The sequence below is a fragment of the Ranitomeya variabilis genome, chromosome 4 (assembly GCF_051348905.1).
Source record: "Ranitomeya variabilis isolate aRanVar5 chromosome 4, aRanVar5.hap1, whole genome shotgun sequence".
NCBI lineage: Eukaryota > Metazoa > Chordata > Amphibia > Anura > Dendrobatidae > Ranitomeya > Ranitomeya variabilis.
Window position 1 is genome coordinate 456,711,512 of NC_135235.1, and position 23,990 is coordinate 456,735,501.

The following is a 23,990-nucleotide window of genomic DNA, read 5'->3' on the forward strand; positions in this document are numbered from 1 at the left end:
CTTTCGCCCCATTCAAAATAAATCAATAAAAGAAATCAAACCTACACGTATTTGGTATGGCCGCGTTCAGAATCGCCCGATCGATCAATAAAAAAAAGCATTAACCTGATCGCTAAACATCGTAGCGAGAAAAAAATTAGAAATGCCAGAATTACGTTTTTTTGGTCGCCGCGACATTGCATTAAAATGCAATAACGGGCGATCAAAAGAATGTATCTGCACCGAAATGGTATCATTAAAAACGCCAGCTCGGCACGCAAAAAATAAGCCCTCACCCGACCCCAGATCATGAAAAAGTTTGGATTTTTTTTTCACCACTTAAATAAAAAAGCACCTAGTCATGTTAGTTGTCTATGAACTCGTAATAACCTGGACAATCATAATGGCAGGTCAGTTTTAGCATTTAGTGAACCTAGCAAAAAAGCCAAACAAAAAACAAGTGTGGGACTGCACTTTATTTGCAATTTCACCGCACTTGGAATTTTTTTCCCGTTTTCTAGTACATGACATTCTAAAACCAATGATGTCATTCAAAAGTACAACTCGTCCCGCAAAAAATAAGCCCTCACATGGCCATATTGACGGAAAAATAAAAAAGTTATGGTTCTGGGAAGGAGGGGAGCGAAAAACGAACACGGAAAAACGGAAAATCCCAAGGTCATGAAGGGGTTAAGGTACATTGGTAGCCTGAATAAATTAAAGTCTTGGAAAATTAATCTTACTAGTCCCACATCTGAACTTTATCAAAAGAATTTTCCCCCACTTCTCTTCTTCATTCAGAAAGATATAACCTTCCAGAATTTATGAAGGAATAGCAACCTTTAAAATGGTCCTCCTTCCAAAATGACTATGCTTATTTCTTATAATGCCAGTTATGCTTAAATACTTCTTTACTCCAGCTAAATTAGTAACATCAAAGTTCTTTTGAAATAAAAGAAAACTAAACAAAGTAGGGTTATTGACACCATCCTGGCAAAACGCAGGAGAACAGGAGTGTTGCGTTTACGGATCTTGACAGATTATTTTCATTCTTGAATTTTATGTCAACTGTCATAGAGTTGAATAAGCAACTCAGACAAATAATGGACTGAAAAATAAAGTTATTTGAGTGGAAGCTCCTTTCTTAAGTTCAGAATGCAATGTCCCTAAAGGGCCTTCCCACTAATTGTTCTTACTTAAGCTCAATTAAAACTTTTGATGCAGCATGGCAGCATGCAATAAAATCAATAACTACTGCCGTCTGTCCGCTTAACACTTTTCTTTTGGAGTTCCTGGAGGAGAACATTCCTCACTTAGATTTGAGAAACTGGAAACCGAACAGTATAAAAAACCTTTCAGGATTTACATAACCCAGCCAACTCTCTTCACTTTTTGTATACAAAAAGATGAAAACTGTGTTTGCCAACGCAGATTTCTATATAGTTTTACAGATACGAGAATTACTGTGCACTAATGTCACAACTTTATTAGATGTAAATATCTTCTTCTTAGATCATCCGAATCAATAACGTAAAAAGATGTATGTCAACTCTTTCTACTATGGGATTCTCAGTGCTAAAAAAAATGCACAAATGGGAAACTGAATTTCACACCTCTTTTATGGTTGAACAATGGAAAGTTTCTGAATATTGGTCAACAAAACATTTAATTGCACACCTCATCAAGAATCAGTAACCAAATCTCACCTTAGGTGGTACTACAGCGCTTCCAGGCTCCAACACATGTACCCTACCTGTTCAAAAGAATATATCACATATATTGCCCCCGGGCAGCACGGCGGCTCAGTGGATAGCACTACAGCCTTGCAGCGCTGGATTCCTGGGCTCTGATCCCACCTTGGACAACATCTACAAGGAGATTATATGTTCTTCCCGTGTTTGCATGGGTTTCCTCCCACATTTCAAAGACATACTGATAGGGAATTTAGATTGTGAGCCCCATCGGGGACAGTGATGATAATGTGTGCAAAACTGTAAAGCGCTGCAGAATATGTTTAGTGCTATATAAAAATAAAGATTATTATTATTATCACATAGGGAGATAGCATATAATGGTAATGACATAGGATGATAGGATATAATAGTGGTGACAATAGGACCATAGGATATACCCGTGATGACATAGCATGATAGGATATAACGGTGGTGACATAGAATGATAGGATATAGTGGGGTGACATAGAGTGATAGAATATAATAGTGGTGACATAGGGTGGTAGGATACTTTTCTTATAATTTGTACCTTTGACTGAAATTGGCAGTGTAGATGCACTCTAAATATTTGTGTATGGTACAATACTTTAACACTTGGGGTTCCACTTTTAATTTTGCACAGGGCATATGTTACACCCGCTATGGTCGTGGGGTACTCGGGACCAGGTTGGACAATTCTTAAAGGGTTGGTCAAGGCAGCAGTGACCCAGTTCGTAGCCCTGAGCGTGCAATAAAAGTGATCAGGGAATGTTTGTAGGGGATTTCACGTGACACCATCTGTGGTGTTTGGCAATAGGTAGCTGATGCTGCTTAAGGGGACTGCTGGGGCCGATGGTGTCACAGCTGAGATGGTTCTGCTCCCCATAGAAGGAGCAAGGGCCCAGGGTTACGAGTACAATCTATCAGGGATCATGGACGTTGGGGTGCAGGACTGAGGGTGCGGAAAAGGACTAGAGGACACAGGGGCTGAAGTTTTCTTTTCCTTTAATTCATGGTTGAAGGTGCAGTACAGAGCTCAGATAACAGGTGGTATTGGAGATCTGGGCAGCCTGGAAGCAATTCAGAATCCACCTAGCCAGGTGCAGTTGGAGGCCTCCCTACTGCGCTGTTCTCTGGGTTCTTGATGCTTTCTGCTACACTTCAAGTCCCTCTCTCAGTCTGTCCATTAAATGGAACACTACCCGCATGGCAGGCAGCTTAAGCCTGTTCCAGGTGTCACTCCCTCATAGTGACTCCGGGCTCTCATATGCTTCTGTATCTCAGGGTGTCAGCGGGGGCCAGGAGACCTGCAATCTCCTGCCCTCCGGTTCTAGTTGCTGGGCCTGCAGTTCCCACACAACCACGGACTCCGGTCTTTGGTGCTCATTCCTGGGGTGAGCTCAGTCGCAGCTCCAATCCCCCAGGTTCTCCTCACTTGCCTCTTCCTCCTTCATTGTCTCAGACTGACTAACCCCGCCTCCAAACCAGAACTTATAGGGAAGCTCCCTTGAAATCAGGTGTTAGAGCTCCCCCTTCTGGTGTGGAGTAGGAAAAGTGTTGCATGCTGATGTAGCTGGAAAAGTGATCCCTCCTTGCTTCTAGGCATGCCATCACCCCCTATGAGGAAGGCAATGCCACTGTGGCAACCGGACTCCTGGGGTGCCACACATATGTACCATATAAGCAGATCATTAAGTGGTTATTCCCGCAATCACACTATTATATAAACAATGATTACAAGGGTGAAACTTAGAGATAGTAAGCATGCAGACACATGGTGACATCTGCACATGCTCAACCATTGCAACTGAAACTGCTGGAGGACGGTTCTAATGGCAATGGAGGATAAATAGAATGGAGGGTGGGGTGCATCATTTTGGGGTAATATGTTGAAAACAAGACAGATTTGAAAATTAGCTATATTGACACAATTAAATAAAATAGCATAAGGATTTTTATAACATCATTTTGGCAATATCCTTTTAAGATACTATGGGGCCCTAGGAGAAAGGAGATTCATGCCTGATTGGAAACATCCCCTTTTCTAAATTACACTCATCAGCAAAAGGGGATTTTTTCCCGACCCCTCCTAAAATTTGCACCACTAAAAGACCCAAAAAGACTTGTATGGCAGCAATAAGATGGAGTAAGACAGAAAAATGTCACGTCTAGTGAATTATGGGACTACTTTGGTTAAAAAGTATTTTAGTAACAGTCAATGTAGCTACACGATTGACTCCAAAAAGTATGTTGAGCTTATCGTTAGAGGTCACCACTTTTGTAAGTTTCATGTTGTAGTTGTTCACAGTGGAGCAGGAAATGGAAGGTGAAGCACCGCTTGATCCCCTCTAGCTCGCTAGTTCATGAAGGCATACAGTAATATAAGGAATTTTGTCACATATACAATCATTTTAAGTCGGTAACTCGTTGAGGTTTTCTTTAAATTCTTGATATTTTATTCACAGCTGGATACAGAAACCCTCCAACTAGTCTGATGCAATCACAATCTCTCTGTGAACCATGACTAATTTATCCATGGATTTGTGGTTAATCTCACTCCCTATATTCATATTGTGGTGCAGGTGAAGAATGATCGTTTTCATCTTCATCACCTCCAGGTAATATTTTAACTTATCTCTTTAAAATATGTGGTTATGAGAAAAAAAAAAAGATAAAAAGGTTGATATTTATTTCTTGAGGAGAAAGACTACAATCTAAATACATAATGGCAAAATGGTTTTACAATACACTGAGGTAAAGTATAAATGAATTTCTCTCCACTTAGAATTCCATCACAGTTTTTTCCAGTGTTTTTTTTGTTTGTAAGAAACTGGATTTTTAAAAAAATTTTTTTTTATAGAATTCTTTATTTATAAATTAGTTTTTATGCATTTATTTCCCCTATAATAAGGCTTATGGAAAAAAAACACTTAAATAAACAAAATATCTCCAGCATACTGAAAAGATAATAATAATAATAATAATAATAAGTCATATAAGGCTAAGTTCACACCAGGCATTTTTGCTGTGGTTTTTTGATGCGTTTTTTCATGCAAGTTTTCAGCTGCATTTATAGTACCAGCAAAGTTTATGCCATTTAAAAAATCGAATGCACACAGCTTTTTTTTTTTTGTCATCAGGATTTTGCATGGATTTTTATACAATGGTGCAAGTCAATAATTTCAGCGTTTTTTCAACGACCCATTGAAATGAATGGGTGGTCAAAAAATGCAGAAAAAACACCAAAACATACATACAGTAAACCATTTCATATTCCTTAATTTTTACATATTCCTCACTACAAATGTAAGAAGTGTCAGTGTGCAAAATTTGGGAGCTCTAGGTGTTAAAATAAAGGATTAAATCATGGAAAAAACTGGCATGGGCTCCAGCGCAATTTTATCCACCAGAGTGGTAAAGCCAGTGACTGAGGGCAGCTATTAATAGCCTAGAGAGGGACCATTGTTATTGCCCCCCCAGGCTAAAAACATCTGCCCCCAGCCACCCCAGAAAAGGCGCATCTGTAAGATGCGCCTATTCTGGCACTTGGCCACTCTCTTCCCACTCCCGTGTAGTGGTGGGATATGGGGTAACAAGGGGTTAATGTCATTAAGCCAGGTTAATAATAGAGAGATGTCAATAAGACACTTATATGCAGTGTGTATATATATATATATATATATATATATTGTAGGGATTCACTCGCTCAGGTGCGTTGGAGGAAACAGGAGGCACGTTCTCTTTAAAAGTTCACAGGTTTATTTGCTCCATAAACCAGAAATGCAGCAACAAAAGGATAACAGTCCGTACATCAGGCCAACATAACATAAAAGTCCATAGAAGATCTCTGCTCTTCTCAGGCCTGTGGGCACACAGGCTGTGCAATGTCCAGCACTCAGGCTCTATCTGAAGCCTTAAACACACTGTGGAGGCTCTCTCCTCCACACACACAGACTCCTGTCTGTAGTGTCCCACCTGGACACAAGGATCTCTGTCCACACTAACAGAATCCCTAACACTCACTCTGGAGGCTAGCATTAGGCTTTCTTTAATAGGTCTAACCACACCCAGAACCCATCACATGATCAGACATGTGGTTGTGACCTCACCACAGGTCCTGACATACATACTGACAGCTATGGTTACATCACAGCGGTAAGCCATCTATGTGACACATATCTCCCGTCGATTAGACACCCTTTAGCCATGCTACATACCTTCCCCCTCTGCCTAAAGCTGTGGAGCTTGGCACTTATCCTAAACCGACTAGAGACCCCTCTCAGTCGTCCCTGACAGCCACACCGTCTGTCTAAGTCAGGGCCTGTCACTGAACCCTTACGTTGGTATTTGTCAACCACTTCCATCACACCCTTTGGAAAAGATGACCCCTTGTCATTTCCTCTGCTACAGGATCTCCCGCTTAGGTCACTGAGCCCTGAACTCACTGAGGAGACACTATGTCTAGCTCTTCCATCTGACCACCTTCGGTTCTCTCTCAGTTGTTGATCTCTTCTATTGTCTTCCTTCGGAGAGCAGCTCTTCTCTTTACGACTACATCCTCTGTTGACCTCAGCTTCAGGACTTCCAGGCTTTAGAGTACCTCTTCGCCTCTCTGGCAGCTGTTTATTAACTTGCAGTCTCTCACGTCTCAGCTGCTCTACCTCCCTTAGGTAGGCCACGTGATATTCCAGGAGCATGCGGATATTCCTAAGACTCTCTCTGGACCCGACAACCAGGAACGGAACCATCCCATCTTCACCCATGACCTGGACCTCTTCATCAGCCGGTATCCTTAGTCTCTTCAGACCGGATTTATCCACCATCTCCTGCATCACTCTCCCAAGTTTCCCAATGACTTTCGCCACCAGACCTTTGGGTACTTGGACTGTGTCTTCCACTAAGCCCAGCTGACTAAGAGCTTTCCTTTCACGCTCCAAACGTCGAACGGCTTCATCATTCTTCAAAATGATCTTCTTCTTCGTATGGAGGCAGTGTAGGTGCATATCCCTCAGGACAGCCACCCGCTTCACTGTGACTTCCCTATTCGACAGTATCACCAACTGTTTAGTCTCTGGTGCCCAGTGCACACTACATGCTTCCACTGCTTTTCTGAAGGCCTCATGCACACCTTCACCGATACAGGCTTCTTGCACCTCTTCAGGTACATCAATCACGGTCTTGAAGAGCAGGGTCTCACTCTCTTCAAAGACAGTCGGCTCCCTCTTTGCCTCTGACCTTTCCACCAAGACATCTGTCACAACCGGGTGACTCTCTTGTTCCGCTTTTAGCACGAACTCTTCCTCAGTCTTTTCTTCCGCTTGAGCCTTCGCCAAGATGGGCATTGGCAACTCCTCTGCCAGGCAGCGACGTTTCTCCTCTCTCTGGAGAAGCTCCTGCTGATGCTTTTCTTGAGCCATTTTGAGCACATCCATATCTTTCAATATGGCCCTATTCATGGCCTGACACGCTGATAGGTGACCTCTGAGTTCAACGACCTCCTTCTCTAGGTCGCCCACTTTGTGTTCAATTGCTTGCCTCAGGACCCTTTCTCGTTCAACTGTTTCTCCAAGCAGCTCTATGTTATGGTCCTGCTCTCTTTTGGCCAGCACATGTAGATTTTAAGAAGGGCTCTCTTGCCCACCCAGACTCTGCCTCTTCAGAGTTCCAGCTGTTTCTGCATCCAGCTCTATGGTCTCTCCTGGGCTCTCTGTCTGTTTACTCTTAGGTACCTCTTGACTTTTAGTAACTTCAGAGATCTCCATCTCTCCAGCATCAGGTACTTCATCATACTGAGCCACTTCACTCTTTCCAGGCATTGTAGATGTGGGTCTACTACAGGTCTGTTCTAACCCCAGCCTGTCACTAACTATCTCAGTGTTAGGGTTTGTCAGAGATAAAGTGACCTCCTCATCAAGGACAGTAACCTGATCTGTACCTGACCCTGTCTCTTCCTCATCATCTCTCTTCTCAGAGGGTGTAACCTGTCCCGCCTTTTTGTGTCCCCCGCGACGAGATGAAGATTTGCGATTTTTACTTGGCTCCTCCTTACTGTACTCCTTTTCCTTTGCGCTTGAGTCACAGTCTGGATAGGAGTCACCCCCTCTCACTCTGTCGTCCTGGAACAGCAAGTCCCCACTTAAACAGGTGTCAGACCCACACTTTCTTCCAGTCACCCGTAACTCTGGACTATTGACATTAGGTGGCGCTACTTCCTCTTTACACATCCCATTACCAGGAATCCCCCCAGCCTGCTGCTGTAGTGGGGCTTCAATATGACCATTGCGTCTCTCCTCTGAACAACCCCACACTGCGTCAACTTCCCATATGTCTTCAAAGATCACAAAGTCCCAGCCCCTCTCAAATGGGTAGAACAAGTCTGGTGTTATACCGCCATCTTGGCACTTTACATTTTTGGACATATCAATGAACACGCTGTCCACAGTATAGTTAACAGTGACCCCATGAATGCAGCGAACATTGACCTTTTTCTCGGTTAGACAGAGAACGAGAGGAGTTCCTGTCAGAGTCACCTGGCTCTTTGAGTCCAGCAGTCCAGATACTCCTTCACAGTGTAACATAACAGTACACACCTGTGGGTTGTCATCAAATGGGAAGTCTATGCTGCACTCGGAATACACAAAACACAAACATTGTTTTTCCCCTTTTGAAAGCTCCACCCCTTTTTGGGTCACCACCCCCTTGTGGGCTATTTTCTCCTTTAGGGCCACCACCCCCTTTAGGGACTCCACCCCTTTTTGGGCAACTACCCCCTTTTGGGACGCCGCCCCTTTTTTGGGATGCCCAGCCCCTTTTTGGCCAACCATAATTATTTGGGGTCACCGCTCCGTTTTGGGACACCACCCCACTCTGGGGTACACCCCGTGGACTTCCCACAGCACTCTCAGGCCCCAGTTGGCACAGCACACCAATGTGACTCTGGCCCTTTAAGAGTCTGCACACATTAAATCAGCAATGTCTTCTCTTTTTTTTTTTCTCTTTTTTTCTCCGGCTGCTGCAGAACCTCTTGCTGCAACTGCACTGCACTCCACAAGGCTCTACCGCAGACTTCGTGGACCCGCCGATCCACAGCAACCTTCGTAACCCCGCCGAGTTACCGCCAGACGCCTTCAGTCTTCGTGGCCCCGCCGAGCCACAGCAAACACCTGCACATGTGCTTTATAGAAAAACAAACACACAGTCTTTCACTGACCCCAGTCAGTACAGCACACAGACTCCTGTCTGTTACACAGCCAGCTTTAAAGCCCAAACACAGTTTTTTTTTTTTCCACTGACCCCGGTCAGTATCACACGGTTTCCAGACCGTTACCTGTTGGTGGCGGCCACACAGGTTCCCAGATCCCTCTTCTCCTCAGAGGTATCCCAAAACAGCAGTTCTCACTGACCCCAGTCAGTACTGTATTACTCACGGTTGTCAAGACCGTTCACTCTTCTTGGCTCAGCCCAGCCAGCGCTGCAACATGTGCTCCTGGATCTTTGCCCGCATCCGAAACACCAATTGTAGGGATTCACTCGCTCAGGTGCGTTGGAGGAAACAGGAGGCACGTTCTCTTTAAAAGTTCACAGGTTTATTTGCTCCATAAACCAGAAATGCAGCAACAAAAGGATAACAGTCCGTACATCAGGCCAACATAACATAAAAGTCCATAGAAGATCTCTGCTCTTCTCAGGCCTGTGGGCACACAGGCTGTGCAATGTCCAGCACTCAGGCTCTATCTGAAGCCTTAAACACACTGTGGAGGCTCTCTCCTCCACACACACAGACTCCTGTCTGCAGTGTCCCACCTGGACACAGGGATCTCTGTCCACACTAACAGAATCCCTAACACTCACTCTGGAGGCTAGCATTAGGCTTTCTTTAATAGGTCTAACCACACCCAGAACCCATCACATGATCAGACATGTGGTTGTGACCTCACCACAGGTCCTGACATACATACTGACAGCTATGGTTACATCACAGCGGTAAGCCATCTATGTGACACATATCTCCCGTCGATTAGACACCCTTTAGCCATGCTACAATATATATATATATATATACTAGCTGAAGAGCCCGGCGTTGCCTGGGCATAGTAAATATCTGTGGTTAGTTATAGCACCTCACTTCTCTTATTTTCCCATCACACCTCTCATTTTCCCCATCACATCTTTCATTTTCCCCCTCACATCTCTCATTTTCTCCCTCACACCTCTCATTTTCCCCCTCACTCCTCTTATTTTCCCCCTCACTACTCTCATTCCCCCCTAACACTTGTCATTTCGACCTCACATCTGTCATTTTCCGATCACTCCACTATTTTCCCTCACTCCTCTCATTTTGCACTCACAACTTTTCATTTTCACCTCACACCTCTCATTTTCACCTCAGTATATACATGTTTGTCATCTCCCTTATATATAGTATACACCTGTATGTCATCTCCTGTATATAGTATATACCTGTATGTCATCTCCCCTGTATATAGTATATACCTGCTGTGTGTCATGTCCCCTGTATATAGTATATACCTGTATGTCATCTCCTCCTATATATAGTATATACCTGTATGTAATCTCCTCCTGCATATAGTATATACCTGTGTGTCATCTCACCTATATATAGTATATATCTGTGTGTCATCTCCTCCTGTATATAGTATATACCTGTATGACATCTCCTCCAATACATAGCATATACCTGTATGTCATTTCCTCCAGTATATACTATATACCTGTAGGTAATCTCCTCCTCTATATAGAATATACCTGTGTGTCATCTCTCCTGTATAAAGTATATATTTGTGTGTCATCTCCACCTGTATATAGTATATACCTGTGTGTCATCTCCCCTGTAAATAGTATATACCTGTGTGTCATCTCCTCCTGTATATAGTATATATCTGTATGTCATCTCCTCCTGTATTAGACCTCGTTCACACGTTATTTGGTCAGTATTTTTACCTCAGTATTTGTAAGCTAAATTGGCAGCCTGATAAATCCCCAGCCAACAGTAAGCCCACCCCCTGGCAGTATATATTAGCTCATACATACACATAATAGACTGGTCATGTGACTGACAGCTGCCGGATTCCTATATGGTACATTTGTTGCTCTTGTAGTTTGTCTGCTTATTAATCAGATTTTTATTTTTGAAGGATAATTCCAGACTTGTGTGTGTTTTAGGGCGAGTTTCGTGTGTCAAGTTGTGTGTGTTGAGTTGCGTGTGGCGACATGCATGTAGCGACTTTTGTGAGATGAGTTTTGTGTGGCGACATGCGTGTAGCAACTTTTTGTGTGTCGAGTTGCATGTGACAGGTTAGTGTAGCAAGTTGTGTGCAGCAAGTTTAGCGCATGGCGAGTTTTGCACGTGGTGAGTTTTATGTGTGGTGCCTTTTGAGTATGTGCAAGTTTTGTGTGAGGCAACTTTTGCATGTGTTGCAACTTTTGTGCATGTGTGTTATGACCCCAATGGCAGGGGGTCTCAGAGACAATAGCGAAGTCTGCAAACATAAAACCCAGCTCATAGGGCAGTGGTAACTGGGCTGACCATATACCTGAACCTAGCACACAAATAACAGCAGCCGGGGAACGTACTTACGTTGATTCTAGACGTCTCGCGCCAGCCGGAGAACTAACTAACCCTAGCAGGGAAAAGAAAGACCTTTCTTGCCTCCAGAGGAAATACCCCCAAAAAGTTGGATACAAGCCCCCAACAAATAATAACGGTGAGGTAAGAAGAAAAGACAAACGCAAGAAATGAACTAGGGTTTAGCAAAGAGAGGCCCGCTAACTAATAGCAGAATATAGGAAGATGACTTATATGGTCAGCAAAAACCCTCACAAAAACTCCACGCGGAATATTCAAGAACCCCCGAACCGTCTAACGGCACGGGGGGAGAACATCCGCCCCCTAGAGCTTCCAGCAATATAAGGAATCACATTTAGTACAAGCTGGACAAAAATAAGAGCACAGAAAATAACCAAAAACAAGAAAGCAGGACTTAGTTTAATTTTGCAAAGAACCAGGACCAGCAGATAGGAGCAAACAGAAGGATCTGATTACAACGATGCCAGGCACCAGACTGAAAATCCAGGAAGTTCAAATAGCGACACCCCTGGACTAACGAGGCCAGGTGGGTACCAAGCAAGGGAAGGAATATCAAAGTGTCATATCACTAGTGACCACAAGAGGGAGCCAAAAAGTCTAATTCACAACACATGTGGCAATTTTTCCGCGTGTGCAAGTTTTGCGTGTGGCGAGTTTTCCATGAGGTGAGTTTTGCACGTGTGGCGAGTTTTGCATGTGGAGAGTTTTGCGCATGGCGAGTTTTGAGCGGCGACTGTTATGATCCTGGTGGTAAGGATAACCAAACTGACCTGATAAGTAAACCAGAATATCGGACTAGCTGTGGGGATGTGGGAACTTTACTGACTGCAACCCTGATCCTATCCACACACACTAAAGGCAGCCGTGGAGCGTTTCCTAAAAACCTAGACACCTCTTCACAGCCTGAGAAACTAGCTACCCCTAGAGAGAAAGCAAGCCTCACTTGCCTCAGAGAAAACCCCAAAGTTTAGACAGCCCCCCACAAATAATAACGGTGAGTGAAGGGGAAAACACAAACGTAGAAATGAAACAGGTTTTAGCAAATGAGGCCCGCTAATACTAAATAGTCAGAAGATAGCAAGGAATCTATGCGGTCAGTACAAAATGCTATCAAAAATTATCCACGCAGAGAATACAAGAACCCCCACACCGACTCACGATGTGAGGGGCGCTCTCTGCACCCCAGAGCTTCCAGCAAGCAAGAAAATCACATATAAGCAAGCTGGACTGAACTCATCATATAGTGAGAAACATTTTCAGGGAAACAATGAGCAAACATGAACAAGCAAGACTTAGCTTCTCCAGGAGGAGACAGGTCACAAGGGAAGTCCAAGAGAGATCAAACCAGTACTGAATACAACGACAGCTGGCAACAAGTACAGGTCCAGGTGGAGTTAAATAGGAGCCAGAGTGGCAGAAAACCAGGCAGCTGGAACCCAGATACAGACCAGCCGTATCGCTAAAGGCTACCAGAGGGAGCCCAAGAACAGAACTCACACAGTACGACTCATGACCACAGGAGGGAGCCCGGAAACGGAATTCACAACAGGCGACTTTTGTGTTTCGACTTTTATGTGGCGAGGTTGGTGTATGTGTGGTGAAATGTGCGCTGAGGGTGGTATATGTGTTCGAGCACGTGGTAGTGTGTGGCGCATTTTGTGTGTGTGTTCATATCCCCGTGGTGGTGTGGTGATTATCCCATGTCGGGGCCCCACCTTAGCAACTGTACAGTATATACTCTTTGGCGCCATCGCTCTCATTCTTTCAGTCCCCCTTGTTCACATCTGGCAGCTGTTAATTTGTCTCCAACACTTTTCCTTTCATTTTTTCCCCATTATGCAGATAGGGGCAAAATTGCTTGGTGAATTGGAAAGCACGGGGTTAAAATTTCACCTCACAACATAGCTTTGACGCTCTCGGGGTCCAGACGTGTGACTGTGCAAAATTTTGTGCCTGTAGCTGCGAAGCCTCCAACACTTTTCCTATCACTTTTTCCCCATTATGTAGATAGGGGCAAAATTGTTTGGTGAATTGGAAAGCGCGGCGTTAAAATTTCACCTCACAACATAGCCTATGACGCTCTCGGGGTCCAGACGTGTGACTGTGCAAAATTTTGTGGCTGTAGCTGCGACGGTTCAGATGCCAATCCCGGACATACACACATACATACACACATTCAGCTTTATATATTAGATATATATATATATCAAAAAAGGAAAGCAGCACAAAAAACTGAAGAAAATAAGTGGACTTTGTTGGCATTAAAGTCCACTTATTTTCTTCAGTTTTTTGTGCTGCTTTCCTTTTTTTGATTCTACTATTGGAGACCATTAGGGTATGTGCACACGTTGCGGTTTTTACTGCGGATCCGCAGCGTTTTTGATGCTGTGGATCCGCAGCAGTTTTCCATGCTGTGTACAGTACCATGTTAACCTATGGAAAATAAAAACCGCTGTGCACATGCTGCCGAAAAAAACGCGCGGAAACGCAGCGGTTTATTTTCCGCAGCGTGCCAATTCTTTGTGCGGATTCCGCAGCGGTTTTACACCTGCTCCATATTAAAAAAACGCAGGTGTAAAACCGCAGTAGAATCCGCACAAAAACTGCGATAAATCCACAGGAAAAGCTCAGTGTTTTTGCCCTGTGGATTTATCAAAATCAGTGCGGAAACATCCGCACCCCAGACCGCAGTGTGTGCACATAGCCTGAGATTGCTGGTTGGGAGAGCTTTGCTCAACATGTGAGGTAATACTGGATGCTGTTCCAATTTTTTTCATATATATGTGTATAATATAATCTATACTATGCTTACACATTTATTCTATCTATTCTATTCTGTCAGTGTGATTTTACTGTACACCGCGCTGAATTACCGGCTTTTCTCTATAACACTGGTGCGTATTTCTCGCAAGTCACACTAATGGTCCGTGTTTAATCCGTATTTTTCTCGCCCCATAGACTTTCATTGGTGGATTTTTAAAATACGGCTCAGAAATATACGGCAGATAGGAGCTGCCCCATAGAGAAACATTGGTCCATGTGCAATGCGTTGTTTTTGCGCCTCTCATACGTCCGCAAAACTCTCTAGTGTGACGCCGGCCTAAGAATCAATATCAACTCTTTAATGAGTCTGCCCAAAGACTAAGGCTATGTGCACATGCTGCGGATTCGCATCGGATTGGCCATTGCTGATTCGCAGCAGTTTTCCATGCATTGTACAGTACCATGTAAACGTATGGAAAACAAAATCCGCAGTGCACATGCTGCGGAAAAAAACGCAGCGGTTTACATTCCGCAGCATGTCAATTCTTTGTGCCATTCCGCTGCGGTTTACATCTGCTCCACAATAGGAATCCTCAGGTGTAAAACCACAGGAGGAATCCACACAAAAACCGTGAAAAAACTGTGGCAAATCCGCGGTAATTCCGCAGTAAATCCGCAGTGCGGTTTTCCTGCAGATTTACCAAAATCAGTGCGGAAAAACCCGCACACCTTTCCGCAGCATGTGCACATAGCCTTAGAAGCCAAAGACAGAAGCCAAACCAGAAAATCCACTTGCATACTCGTGTTTTGAGGCATTTGCCCCTCATCAGTGCAAAGTCTAATATGGCTGGGTGATAGGTATCTGACAGGGGTTCTAAAGAGTAACTCTTCCCTTTGTGCAGAGCGCCAAGTCAGCGTAAGGAGACATTTATGCCATGCAATGCTCCTTTGGGACTCTAAATATGTATGAACATTAGCAGATTTTAGCTCCACGTAAGATGTCAGTTATGGAGACTCCTTCTTGGGTGTGCATTCAAGGACAGGACAGGCTAAAATCTAAGCTATGCAGAATAGCTTTTAAGTTATAGCAATCTAGACACCAGCAGATTATCTATAAATATTTTGCATCTGTAAGCTACCCACAAACTATCTAATAAGGGGGAAGAATTCAAGATCAAATGAAATAGAAAAAAAAGGTTTTTTACAGCACTACATTTCATCTTGCAGTCTTTTTTTTTGCAAGCACATGCTTCTTAAAAAAATGTGCCTCTTTGGTTGTCCTTGCTCTACAATTTGGGCCAATATCTAGCAAAAATATAAGCTAATTTGTCAGGCTGATTAAAATATACCCCTTTCAGAAAAACTCCACCAAGTGTTGAAATGCGAGAAAAGTAACAAAATATGCCATAGGTATAACCTGTGCCATAAATTGCAATTTTTTACAGCCAGAGTAATGACAGAAAATGTAAACTACATTGCTCCTTTCATTCTAATCATGGATAACCCATTTACACAACTCTCAACTTTCTTCCAATCTTCTATAAAAGATACATTGTTGTTTATTGAGGGATTCTTATGAGCCATAATGTTTTGATCATTTGTTCTCCAAACATACATACATTTGTATTTCTCCAATTATCAAATAAGGACCAATCTTTATCCAATTACAAGGTGTCAGCAGGGAAATAAGTAAGATAATAATTGCAGATGATAATTATAGTTAGAACTTGTGAGACACCCCACCACTGGCAGAAGAATCTTGGCCCCAAGAGTAAAATATATTTCTGCTATTTGACTTAGTGACTCTCATGTTCCGCCTTTGCACATTTTTAATTGAGTGGGCAGTTTTAGTTGATAAATGTGTATTATTTCTGGCACATTGAGGAAATTCCATTGAAGACAGAAAGTTGCGTATTTTCCTTGTATGTTGACCGTTCATCACCACCTTTGGGTCTCTGCAGGATTATAGATATTTGCTTACTGATTTGATTCCCTTAGGGCTAGTGACTTGCATACATGCATATTAGTCGCCACTTTGACTTTACTCTTTGCTCAGATACTGCTGCTAAAATAAAAAGAGCTAAAAATATTTGACTCCTGAGAGAATGGAAACTTCTACACTTGCTCTTCATTTCTTGGAGCGTTTACAAAAACCTGAAGTTAATGTATGAGGTATTTTACATGGTTCATGTGTGGTATGTTCGGGCATGTGGAGGCTTTTGTATTACAAGCTGAGCTCACTGTTTGCATTAGTCTATCATTTAGCCAGAGTGTGAGTATTTCTGCACAAACACTTTTATCCTGTCTCTCACCTGTCTTCTTTTCACAATGTTTCTGTGTTTAGTTTAGGAGGAGTGTTGTCCGGTTATAGTACTTCCCTTCCGCTTGCTGCTTCCTATGTTTTTTTTTTCATGAGGAACCATGTCAAGTCAAATGACATCTGGCACAGAGTTAGAAGTTCATAGAAAAGTGAAATTTAGGATAGTCAACTTATCGGAATTCTATGGTCATCCATATGATATGACCGATCTGGAGAACAGGTCATCCACATCAGATCAGTAAGGGTCCAAAAACCAATGCCCCGTCAATCAACTGTAATTAGCTCTGAAAGGGGCTGCATGCAACAACTGAAAAGACCTGCATTGCACAGCTACCACCGAGTGTTGATAATGATCAGCTATTATTTAAAGAGAATAGGACCTGTTCTGTACTAGTCGGCAGCGGCTGCTACACATTGAAAGGAGCTGTTCTATAAAGGTCCATTGACCATTTACATTTGACCACTGCAACCAGAGTTAATACAAGCTGACCCCCACCGATTTGACATGATATCACCAGATATCAACTTTACATTAAAAGCTAATATAATTTAGACATACAGCACTGTGTGTATATAAGCATTTCTGGGGGGTGTTAGGACCTGGTACAGTTAAGTCCACATATATTTGGACAGAGACAACATTTTTCTAATTTTGGTTATAGACATTACCACAATGAATTTTAAACAAAACAATTCAGATGCAGTTGAAGTTCAGACTTTCAGCTTTCATTTGAGGGTATCCACATTAAAATTGGATGAAGGGTTTAGGAGTTTCAGCTCCTTAACATGTGCCACCCTGTTTTTAAAGGGACCAAAAGTAATTGGACAATTGACTCCAAGGCTATTTCATGGACAGGTGGGGGCAATCCCTTCGTTATGTAATTCTCAATTAAGCAGATAAAAGGCCTGGAGTTGATTTGAGGTGTGGTGCTTGCATTTGGAAGGTTTTGCTGTGAAGTAAACATGCGGTCAAAGGAGCTCTCCATGCAGGTGAAACAAGCCATCCTTAAGCTGCGAAAACAGAAAAAAGACATCCGAGAAATTGCTACAATATTAGGAGTGGCAAAATCTACAGTTTGGTACATCCTGAGAAAGAAAGAAAGCACTGGTGTGGTGAACTCATCAATGCAAAAAGACCTGGGCGCCCACGGAGGACAACAGTGGTGGATGATCGCAGAATAATCCCCACGGTGAAGAGAAACTCCTTCACAACAGCCAACCAAGTGAACAACACTCTACAGGAGGTCGGCGTATCAATATCCAAATCTACCATAAAGAGAAGACTGCATGAAAGTAAATACAGAGGGTTCACTGCACGGTGCAAGCCACTCATAAGCATCAAGAATAAAAAGGCTAGACTGGACTTTGCTTAAAAAAAATCTAAAAAAGCCAGCACAGTTCTGGAAGAACATTCTTTGGACAGATGAAACCAAGATCAACCTCTGCCAGAATGATGGAAAGAGAAAAGTATGGCGAAGGCATGGTACAGCTCATGATCCAAAGCATACCACATCATCGGTAAAACATGGCGGAGGCAGTGTGATGGCTTGGGCATGCATGGCTGCCAGTGGCACTGGGTCACTAGTGTTTATTGATGATGTGACATAGGACAGAAGCAGCCGAATGAATTCTGAGGTATTCAGAGCCATAGTGTGTGCTCAGATCCAGCCAAATGCAGCCAAACTGATTGGTCGTCGTTTCATACTACAGATGGACAATGACGCAAAACATAAAGCCAAAGCAACCCAGGAGTTTATTAAAGCAAAGAAGTGGAATATTCTTGAATGGCCAAGTTAGTCACCTGATCTCAACCCAATTGAGCATGCATTTCACTTGATAAAGACTAAACTTCAGACAAAAAGGCCCACAAACAAACAGCAACTGAAAACCACCGCAGTGAAGGCCTGACAGAGCATCAAAAAGGAGGAAACACAGCGTCTGGTTATGTCCATGAGTTCAAGACTTCAGGCAGTCATTGCCAACAAAGGGTTTTCAACCAAGTACTAGAAATTAACATTTTATTTAAAATTATTTAATCTGTTACTGAAACTCCTAAACCGTTCATCCAATTTTAATGTGGATACACTCAAATGAAAGCTGAAAGTCTGAACTTCAACTGCATCTGAATTGTTTTGTTTAAAATTCATTGTGGTAATGTCTATAACCAAAATTAGAAAAATGTTGTCTCTGTCCAAATATATATGGACGTAACTGTATGTTATGATGTAGTACATAAGGGCAAATATTTTTCTTTACAACCTGAATTAATCTGACTGAAGAAAATCTCCGTTTCACCTCAGCCTGCTCATCAGGGGCGTAACTACCGCGGTCGCAGCGGTCGCCATTGCGACCGGGCCCCGCAGGTCAGGGGCCCCGGGCCGGCAGGTCTGAGCAGGGCCAGGCTGGCCATCGGGCACTTCTGGCAAATGCCAGAAGAGCCGATGCCAGTAGTGGGCCGCTGCACTGTTCCTCCCCCGGAACCCCCCCAGTGCCGCCGCCGCCGCCGCATTTAACTATACCGGCGTCTATGACACCGGTATAGTTCAATGCAATGATGGGAGGAGAGAGCGTCACCTGACGCTTCCTCTCCCATCATTCCCCGCTCTGCCTCTGACAGTACACTGCGGGTGCGCGATGACGTCATATCATCGCGCACCTGCAGTGTCCTGGGCAGACTGCAGCCGCCAGGAGCAGCGCGGGCAAAAGGAAAGGTGAGGAGAGTTTTTTTTTTTTTTCTTTTTAACCGGACTGTGGGGCCATTATCGGGGGGGGGGGGGGATGAGATGAGATGCGGGCTGTGCTCTATATACCCCTGTGCGGGCTGTGCTGTATATACCCCTGTGGGGGCTGTGCTGTATATATCCCTGTGCGGGCTCTGCTGTATATATCCCTGTGCGGGCTCTGCTGTATGTACCACTGTGCGGGCTCTGCTGTATATACCACTGTGCGGGCTCTGCTGTATATACCACTGTGCGGGCTCTGCTGTATATAACACTGTGCGGGCTGTGCTCTATATACCACTGTGCGGGCTCTGCTGTATATAACACTGTGCGGGCTGTGCTGTATATACCACTGTGCGGTCTGTGCTGGATATACCACTGTGCGGGCTGTGCTGGATATACCACTGTGCGGTCTGTGCTGGATATACCACTGTGCGGTCTGTGCTGGATATACCACTGTGCGGTGTGTGCTGGATATACCACTGTGCGGTCTGTGCTGGATATACCACTGTGCGGTCTGTGCTGGATATACCACTGTGCGGTCTGTGCTGGATATACCACTGTGCGGGCTGTGCTGGATATACCACTGTGCGGTCTGTGCTGGATATACCACTGTGCGGTCTGTGCTGGATATACCACTGTGCGGTCTGTGCTGGATATACCACTGTGAGGGCTGTGCTGGATATACCACTGTGCGGTCTGTGCTGGATATACCACTGTGCGGTCTGTGCTGGATATACCACTGTGCGGTCTGTGCTGGATATACCACTGTGAGGGCTGTGCTCTATATACCCCCTGTGCTGGCTGTGCTGTATATACCCCTGTGCGGGCTGTGCTGTATATACCCCTGTGCGGGCTGTGCTGTATATACCCCTGTGCGGGCTGTGCTGGATATACCACTGTGAGGGCTGTGCTGGATATACCACTGTGCGGTCTGTGCTGGATATACCACTGTGCGGTCTGTGCTGGATATACCACTGTGCGGTCTGTGCTGGATATACCACTGTGCGGGCTGTGCTGGATATACCACTGTGCGGGCTGTGCTGGATATACCACTGTGCGGTCTGTGCTGGATATACCACTGTGCGGGCTGTGCTGGATATACCACTGTGCGGGCTGTGCTGGATATACCACTGTGCGGTCTGTGCTGGATATACCACTGTGCGGGCTGTGCTGGATATACCACTGTGCGGGCTGTGCTGGATATACCACTGTGCGGGCTGTGCTGGCACCCAACACCATGTTGCAGTGCAGGAGATTCCTGCAACAGTCCGAGGCGTATCTAGGGGAAGCGGGGCGGGGGAAGGTGGGGGGGTTGCGGGGGCGGGGGAAGGTGGGGGGGTAGGGGGGGGTAGGGGGGGGGGCCCCATTTGGAAGTTCGCACCGGGGCCCATAACTTTGTAGTTACGCCACTGCTGCTCATCAAGGTCATGCTGGGTCTTCCAGTGCGAGAGACACTATTTGAAGCTGTTATCTGTTTTGACTAATAGATGCGGGTTTTTAGAAAAGGATCCATATGTATTAATAAAATGTGAGATTTTTTTTGTTGAAACAGCTCTACCAATTCATACTTGTCTTTTAAGATATTTTATATTTATAAAAAGGGTTTTTCAAGCCAGCAAACTCAATCAAAGAATATTTGAAGATATGATAAAGATTGTTAAAGAATATTTCATAAATGTACCATATCTTTTGGATTATAACTTGTTTTCTTCCAAATTTTGAGGAAAATGGGGGTGCGTCTTATTATCCGAAGTAAGCTTACCGGGGGCCAGCGGCTGAGGAAGGGGTGTCACATGAGGCAGGGTTGCTAAATCCAGAGGCCAGCAGCGGCAAGAGCGGGGCGATGTTGTGGTTTCTAGGATCTCAGAAGTTGTGGAGAGGAGTTGATTTTTCCAATGATATCCCTGCTATGGGCTTTGGGAAAATGGCCGCCGGGGGTGGCACATGCGCAGATTGAGATCCATTGGGAAAATGGTCTCCACTCATGAGCGCTGATATCTTCTGAGATCCTAGGCACTACAGCATCGCCCCGCTCTTGCTGTCATCACTGGCCTCCAGAAGCAGCAACACTACCTTCTGTGACCCTGCTCCACTGCAGCCTCCCTGCCAAGCTACCGTTAAAAGAGAATTGAAGAGGCACAACTATTTTCTTTCAAAGGCTTTTTTTTCCTATTTTGCACCTAAATTTGGGGTGTGTCTTAATGGTCCAGTGCATCCTATAATCCGCAATACACTCTAGTTGCTTCTTCATTTTTTTTGCTAAGAAAATGTGTATCATACCATCTCCACACAGAAGACACATATCTGGATGTATTTCATCACCTTGGAAGCCTGTTTGACTTTTATGTGTACCAACAAACACCACTCCCCTAAATTAGCACTTAGTACCTTAAATTAGTATGTTACAAAACTAGTGCGCTAGTGCACTACATGTTTTTTTCTATACATATTTAATTTTTTCATATCTAGAATAAACTTAATGATCCTACCTATGTAGCCCTGTTTGTTCTTGAGATGTTATTTCTAGTAACATTGTGTATTAGCAAACCTTAAGTATGACTTATGCCTTTAAAGCATAAGTGCACTTAGGACTCTCAAGATGAGCTGAATACAAAGAGATCAATGACAAATCTTATCCTAAAAGCCTAATACCAAGATTTGACCATGTAAACAAATGTATTCCCAGTCATAGTCCAAGAGATCTGTTCTCATCATCACTAAGTGTTCTGGGAAAACTGAAATTTACTGTTAATTCCAAGTAATTCATGTCAAAATTAAATATAAGAACATTAATTTCAGTGTTTTTGCACCCTACTTGTCCTGGATTAATTAGTGATAAACTCTGATTATATCATGGGATGATGTGTCTTGTTTGTCATTGAAAAGGAAAACATTCACAGCCTTTGCTTCTTTGCCAGAAAGAAACCACTGGAGACTAGATGGAAGAGGACATGACTTGGGGATGGGTGGACCTTTAACTCCTGCAGCTTTGTTTGTATTGCAGTGTAGATTTTAAACAAGAGTGATGTTGCTCTAAGACGAAGGAGCTTAGTATGTTTGTGCCTGGTGTATTACTGTGATGAGGGTGGGGCTTATATAGGGGAGGTATCTCTGGCTCTCTCTCCCTCTTTCTCTCACCGGATCAACTGGGGGAAACATTACCGTCCATCCCGCCCTGTTTATAATCTCTGTCCTAAAACGTTTTAATTATTGCTTGTATAATGATAAATGCTTTATTGTATTTTTGAATTTGCCATTTTATATCTTGTACCAGGTTCAATTTTATATTGGCTATAAAGAGTTATCATTTACATTAACCTTCTAAGCCCAAGGGAAGGTCAATCCTTAGCCATGGATCCCTAGAGGTTTCCTCCATAGGGTTTTTTTCCTCTCCTGAGGGCTGTAGATGTCTCTTTGTGAGTCGGAGGTTTGACAAGTTTAGTCCCCTTAATGCTTTTGCAGGGACTTCTTGTTTTTAAGTTTGCAAAAGTGATTTGATTATTAAAAAAGTGTCAAATGTGACTGGGAATTTATAACCAGTCACGGCTTTGCGGTTTAGGAGTCTGGTGGAAGTTGCAGACAAGTTAAGGTGGACTCATTTTAACTAATAGAGGATGTAAAACCTCATGGTGGTGAGCAGGCTCGGCTTTGGTGGCCAGCCTCAAGGACGTTGTAATGGTAATGTCAATCAGGGGCGGGCACAGGGGTTAAGCACAAAAGTGAGGATAATACGGTAATTAATGCCCTGAAAGTTTACTGGCTCTGCTTGAATGGCAAACCAATGTGTGCCGCCTCTTTATGCCTGTCTGTCCTGGTGCTGTATGTCAGACAGCTGTGGATATCACAGTACTTGTGAATCCCAATATACTAGCCCTTCACCTGACTCCTATTGTGATTACTTAATCCTGTGATTTAAATTAAAGCTATGGCCACTTTGACAAACAAAATAATGTGTTTTGTGTATTTATTTTAGTGCCTAGGTTTACTGCAGTTATGGTGGTTTTAAGATGGAGTGGGGTCCGTCCTATATCCAAAAGTAATGGACTAGCTGGAAAAAAAAATTTAGATGTAAAAATTAACTTTTAATGCAAATTATTAAAAAGACAAAAGACAAGCAACAAACACCGTGCACATGACCGTGCTCTCTATGTAAACTCTGCGATAGATTCCCTAGTCTCAATACCTGCCTGCCAGTGGAGGTTGGCACCCTAAACAGATATAGGAGTGGCGGCACCCTTGCTCAGCAATGGCTGTCCCTAAATATCCTAAATGTCCCTATGCTGGTGAGTCAGGCACCCAGCAAGCACTCCACGTGCAGGGGACTATAACAACAGGGTGCTTAAAAATGAAAGACAGGCAAGTAATAGAGAGTGTATAGCACTCAAGACCAATGAAAAATGGATAATAGATAATCTCTTTCACAGTACTTCACTATGCTGTTTCCTGCTAAGTCAAATCCTACCTACCAGCGGAGGTTGGAACCCTACTTGTCAGCGTATATGGCGCCCCGCTCCACGGCGGCTGACCCTGGGGTCCCTAGGATAAATATGCTTGCATCCCCCAGGAGCAGTTTCCCTGAAAACAGTGTAGGACAAATAATACAGTTGACCAAGTAAATGGTCCTATACAATATACCAATGATACATAAACAACATCATGATCACAGTATAAAATGGGTACTTATGATTGGTAGTTTCATGACCTCTATGCGTTTCACCAAATGTAGATCATCAGGAGATGAGATGAATTGATGCTACATGGTGCTCGCCTGTGCTCCAATTTATACCAGCCCATATTCTACCCATAAAAACACAAGAGTATCAAATGGGTACTTATGATTGGTAGTTTCATGACCTCTATGCGTTTCACCAAATGTGGATCATCAG

The 23,990-nt window shown here is 43.8% G+C and overlaps 1 long non-coding RNA gene across 1 annotated transcript in view; it reads left to right on the forward strand.

The window, feature by feature from the left end:
* Positions 1-9,654: 9,654 nt before the first annotated feature.
* The window catches only part of LOC143769017 (uncharacterized), a 137,171-nt gene continuing 122,835 nt past the window's right edge, over positions 9,655-23,990 (forward strand). The window contains exon 1 of the long non-coding RNA XR_013214165.1: positions 9,655-9,674. This is a non-coding gene — a long non-coding RNA (uncharacterized LOC143769017). The remainder of the gene's footprint in view (positions 9,675-23,990) is intronic.